This window comes from Leptodactylus fuscus, chromosome 2, assembly GCF_031893055.1.
Source record: "Leptodactylus fuscus isolate aLepFus1 chromosome 2, aLepFus1.hap2, whole genome shotgun sequence".
Classification (NCBI taxonomy): Eukaryota; Metazoa; Chordata; class Amphibia; order Anura; family Leptodactylidae; genus Leptodactylus; species Leptodactylus fuscus.
The window spans coordinates 178,737,282-178,743,752 of record NC_134266.1 but is presented as its reverse complement, the minus strand read 5'-3'; positions in this window follow the sequence as shown (position 1 = coordinate 178,743,752).

Genomic DNA, 6,471 nt, shown 5'->3' with positions numbered 1-6,471 from the left:
CTGCCGCACTGCTAGTTCCTGCACCTTCACCATCTGAAGAGTCAATGTCATCAGGGAGAACGTCCCCTGAAGACACATCGGAATTGACACTTATATTGTCATTTTCATTGTCTGCAAATGTTTCAGTGTCAGACGCATCTGATGCATCTGACCAAAGAATGGCGTATGCCTCCTCACTAGTATAAAACCTCCTCGCCATAATCGCTATACAGGGGACAGATATATATATATACCTATATGGCGGGTATATATATATATATATATATATATATATATATATATATATATATATATATTTTATACGGTAGATATATATATATATGTATTTAGCTAGAGAGCTGATTACTGCGAGCCCTCTTTGACACTTTGGCTGACAATGTCTGTAAAGCGCCACAGAATATGTTAGCGCTATACAGGGGACAGATATATATATATACCTATATGGCGGGTATATATATATATATATATCTATATTTTATACGGTAGATATATATATATGTATTTAGCTAGAGAGCTGATTACTGCGAGCCCTCTTTGACACTTTGGCTGACAATGTCTGTAAAGCGCCACAGAATATGTTAGCACTATACAGGGGACAGATATATATATATACCTATATGGCGGGTATATATATATATATATATATATATTTTATACGGTAGATATATATATATATATGTATTTAGCTAGAGAGCTGATTACTGCGAGCCCTCTTTGACACTTTGGCTGACAATGTCTGTAAAGCGCCACAGAATATGTTAGCGCTATACAGGGGACAGATATATATATATACCTATATGGCGGGTATATATATATATATATATATATATATATATATATCTATATTTTATACGGTAGATATATATATATGTATTTAGCTAGAGAGCTGATTACTGCGAGCCCTCTTTGACACTTTGGCTGACAATGTCTGTAAAGCGCCACAGAATATGTTAGCACTATACAGGGGACAGATATATATATATACCTATATGGCGGGTATATATATATATATATATATATATATATATATATATATATATATATTTTATACGATAGATATATATATATATGTATTTAGCTAGAGAGCTGATTACTGCGAGCCCTCTTTGACACTTTGGCTGACAATGTCTGTAAAGCGCCACAGAATATGTTAGCGCTATACAGGGGACAGATATATATATATACCTATATGGCGGGTATATATATATATATATATATATATCTATATTTTATACGGTAGATATATATATATGTATTTAGCTAGAGAGCTGATTACTGCGAGCCCTCTGGCACAGTGGCTGTAAAGCGCCGCAGAATATGTTAGCGCTATACAGGGGACAGATATATATATATATATACCTATATGGCGGGTATATATATATATAGATATATCTCCCTATCTAGATCTGATATACAGAGATATATATATATATTTATTTTTTTATATATATATATATGATCTATGTATAAGGTGATATGGGGTGGGAATTAGGGGTTTTTGGGCAGTGGATGGGGTGATCGATGGGTTTTTGGGCAGTGGAAACAAAGTATAGTGCTTTGTGACAGCTGCTGCTCTAAAATATCGCTTCTTCTTCTCTTCTCCTCACAAAAGAAACTAAGTGTAAGAAGAAGAGGAGAAGGAGGAGACTTAGAAGCAGCCGTCACTACTGTAAATAGAACGGATCGCTGTGACTTGCTGTCACAGCGATCACATGACCGGGGACCAATCAGATCGGTCCCCGGCATGTTCACCAAGTCCCGCGCCGGTAGTGGGGGCGGGACTGTCGCCGGGGGGACGCGCGATCCCCTCTAAAATGGAGTCTAAAGACCGGCCGTATTTTTACAATCGGCCGGTCTTTAGGTACCAGGATCACTGGCCGTAATTTTACGGCCAGCGGTCCTTAACCGGTTAATATACGTCTCCCCCCATTCTTCATCAGCTGCTCCTCTCTGCCAAACCTTTCACTGACTACCCATTGCCCAGCAAATAGAGTACAAAATGCTAATGCTGACATACAAAGCCATCCAAAACCTGTCCCCTCCATATATCTCTGACCTAATCTCCCACTACCTGCCTACACGTAACCTCAGATCCTCCAATGACCTCCTACTCTGATCTGCTCTTATCCGCTCTTCACACAACCGTCTCCAAGATTTCTCCCGTGCATCCCCCATACTCTGGAACTCTTTAAAAAACACATAAGACTGACCCCCACAATCACAGGCTTCAAGAAGTCCCTGAAAACTCACCTATTCAGGAAGGCCTACAACCTCCAATAACACTACTGTCACCACATCACCAACTGTACAGGCTCTACCCTCATCTTCTGTCTCTATCCCTCCTCCCTCATAGATTGGGCCTTCTATGCTCTGTCCAATTCGGTCACTGTTAGTATTATTTTTGTTTTGTATATTTTGTGTACCGTATGTAAACCCATAAATGTAAAGCACCATGGAATTAATAGGGCCAAATAAATAAATAAATAAATAATATATTAATAAGATAAGATAACTATTCCATTACAGGAAATGCACTGATAAGCTTTATTTTTCCCTACATAACCCCTTCAATTGTACCATTTCTGTCTTGACATGTTACTGCATTTTCTACACCACCATTTTCCCAACAACTTTATTAAAATTGGTGTAAGTGAATTTTTATGACAGCGTTCTAGATTGCAAATCTTAATATATTTCACCAGAGGGTTAAAATGTCATTTCTTATCATGGTTTTAGAAAAGGAACACACTTCTGCCTAAACAGTATGGCTTGTGAAAACAGAAATGTATTTTCTTTGTAAAACTTGAAATGAAACTTGCAATTGTGATAAATTAAATTTATTCATTTACATATATTACTATTTGGTCACAGCTGAATGTGTTATAAAGTAGTGTACATGGAAATCCTGCAACACTTGCAGACACGCAGCACAAAACTATTGACCTTTGCTTCGTCTCAGGTACAACAATCACCTGCAGGCCCATTGGAGCTTGTAAAAACACAGCTAAGATCTGCAATGATAATTGTTGATTATGCAGATCTGTTTTCCCTTAGTCCGAACAGCAGCACAACATATGGGGTATCCCTGCCCCTGTGTTCTGTTAGAACACAGGGGCAGGGATACCTAGGTGGAACTTTTAATTGACATTAATTACATGACATGATCCCCTATAAGAGGTCGGAGAAACCTCTCTCCCCCACACCCATCTTAGTTATAAAGTAAAAGGAAATACAAAAATTTAACTGGTAGGGAAGCTTGTGCTGCTGTTCGAACTAAGGGAAAACAGATTATCTACATAATCAATGATGCCCCTTACATCCAACAGCAGCACAACACGTGGGCCCCCTTGACACCGTCGACAAAACAGGTCACCCAAAGGCAGTTGGCTCCGAGCCTTGTAAATCTAACCTATAATGCTTTATGATAACCGCCAAGTAACGGCAGCGCAAATTTGCTCCAATGAGACAAAGCGTCTTTCTGCCCAAGAAGAAGAAACCGCCCTGGTAGAATGAGCTCTCACAAAATCCGGTGAAGGAAGTTCCTGGGAGGAAAAGGAGACCCCTATAGCCTCCCTTATCCATATAGCCAGGGAAGGCTTAGAAGCCTTTAACCCATAGTCCGACCAGCAAAATTAACCAACAGGTTCTCTGATTTTCTAAAAGAACTGGTACTGTGGAGATAGATGCGTAAGCACCTTAACAGATCTAAAGAATGTAATTTTTCCTTCTCCGGAGAAAGACAAAAGACTGATAGAGAAATAACCTGGTTAATATTAGAGGTAGAGGGTACCCTGGGAAGAAACCCTGGGAAGAACCTTAACTGAACCCTGTCCGGGAAATAGGAAATATAGGGCTCTGAGGCAGACAGAGACTGTAACTCCACAATTCTCTTGACCGAGGTAATCGTCAGAAGGAATGCCACCTTATAAGTTAAAAATTTGAAGAGCACCATATCTAGTGGCTGAAAGGGCAGTCCACAAAGATCTAACAGGATCGTAAACAGGTCCCACTGAAGGGGTGGCCTCAGATAGTTCTCTAGGTCCACATAAGGACTGGTCTACTTCCAGGATGTCAAGTTGAACCTCTTCAGATCCTGGCAGAGCCGATCTCCTCAGGTTACCAGGTTGTAGATTAGGGAAAGCCTCCAATAGATCCTTCGACTCATTTAAATGAGCTGGGAAAAACACGCCCTTTTTGACCAAAATGGTATGATGGCAATTACCAAAACTTGGTTCTGCTTGACTTTCATCAATTCCCTCGGTATCATGGAAAGTGGAGGGAAGATGTATGCCAGCCTGAACCTCCATGGAATTGACAGGGAATCCAATGCCAAGGGAATGTCCTCCTGAGAAAGGGAACAGAATCTCTCCACCTTGGCATTGAACTTGGTGGACATAAGTTCCACCTCCAGGAAAGGTAATCTGATGGAATATATCCTCATTGAGCGACCACTCGCCCGACATCTTGAGACCCCAACTTAGCTCATCCGCCAGAATGTTTAAGGATCCCATGATGTGCACCGCCGTGAGATGTGTTAGGTTCTTCTCTGCTCAAGAGAATATGACATCTGACTCCATGAGAAGGGATGATGATCTGGTGCTCCCCTGCTAGTACAGGTAGAGGACCGTAGTTATATTGTCTGAGTGAATCTTCCATAGAGAAGTGGAGCAAAATGCAGGAGCACCAGGCGAACTGCTCTGAGCTTGCACCAATTGGACAACATGGTCATCTCCAACCAGTTCCAGGTTCCTTTTATGGGAATCTCCTCTAGATGCACTCCCCAACCAGAGAGGGATGCATCGGTGGTCAACAGGGTCCAGACTGGCTGGTTGTGGACATCCCGTCTTTGAGATGGAAACACCACCTGAGTGAAAGACGGGTCTTAAGGGATAACTGAATTGGCTTGTCCAAGCTCAGCTGGCTGCGGTTCCAGACCTCAGAATTTCCTTCTGCAGGGGGTGTATGTGCCATAGGGCCCAAGGGACTGCAACTGACATGAGACCCAGTACCTTCATGGCAGTTCGGATGGAACCCTGCTGTGTCATGTACAGATAATGAATTTCTGATATGATTTTCTCCATCCTTAGAGGAGGGAGATTTCCATCCAGACGGAGTCCAGAATGAAGCCTAGAAACTTCTTCCGCGTGCATGGAATGACGTCCAACTTCTCCCCAAAATGCTGGAGAAACATCACAGCCAATTGCAGATGAAGATGTAGAACTTGTTCTTATTGGGCTTTCACCGACCAGACGTCTAGATATAGCACGGAGAATAGACATTGGACCCTGAGAACCGCAGCTACTGGAGCCACCACCTTGATAAAGATGTGGGAGGCTGACGAGATGCTGAACGGCAAAGCTGTAAACTGAAGATGTTGCAGACGCCCGGCAATCATCACCGTGATCCTGAGATATTTCCTGTGCGGAGAAAAACGTAAGACCTGAAAGACGCTTACCTGCACGTTACTGTAATGAGAACCTCGCCAAGCTGAAAGAATGTGACCACCGACCTTATAGTCTCCATAGGAAACCGGGTTTTGCAGATAAACTGTTTCAGGAAACTTAGGTCTATGATCATTCTCCAGTTGCCTGATTGCTTGGGCAACAGAAGAATAGACCCCAGAATCCTGTTCCAGAAAAGGAACTGGTTCCAAAGCAGCTTTGTCTTGATATTCCAGGACTGACCTTTCTAGAACAGACTGTTTTTGGCCAGAAAACAGGGGGTCTTTATAAATCTGACTTGAGGAAGGAAACAGAAATCTATCCTGTAGCCGTACTGAAATAAATGAAGGACCCAAGGGCCCTGGATGGAATTTTGACAAGCAGGGAGAAAGTAATACAGGCAACCTCTGACCAGCGGAGAAAACTCTGCTAGTGACATCAAAAAGTAGGTTTCTTTATATCTCCATCCTTTAGCAACCCTATGGCCAGAGCCCCTAGCTTGATAACTTGAATGCCTCTGATACTGAGGCCTAGGCGGGGGGCTGACACTGGAATCCTCTACCACAAGTTGGAGGCCTGGACCTGCCTCTAAAAGACTGAGGAAGATATTTCCCCTTTTTGTCTGCCAATCCTTCCATGATTTCATCAAGTTCCTTCCCAAAGAGCTTGCCAGGCTCAAAAGGAAGGGAACAGATGTAATATCTAGGAGCAATATCAGCTCTCCAAGGCTTCAGTTACAAGGGTCTTCTGGTGGCTGTGTAAAAATCATGGACTTGGAGGCCAGCTTCACCTGGTGTAGGGAAGCTACGGCCAAATAGGTCAGCAACAGTGAAACAGACGACCTAAGAGACAGAAGTTTATTTCTGGATATGAGTCAATGTCCCTCTCTAACTTTAGAGAGGCCAGTGCGCAATTTATTTGTCACCTCACTAGAGGTGATACCAACAGAGGCAGCAGAGTAGACCCTTCTTAAGTTGCATTCTGGGCACCTATGCATTGGATCCATTGTCAGCAGGCACCACTGTATGCT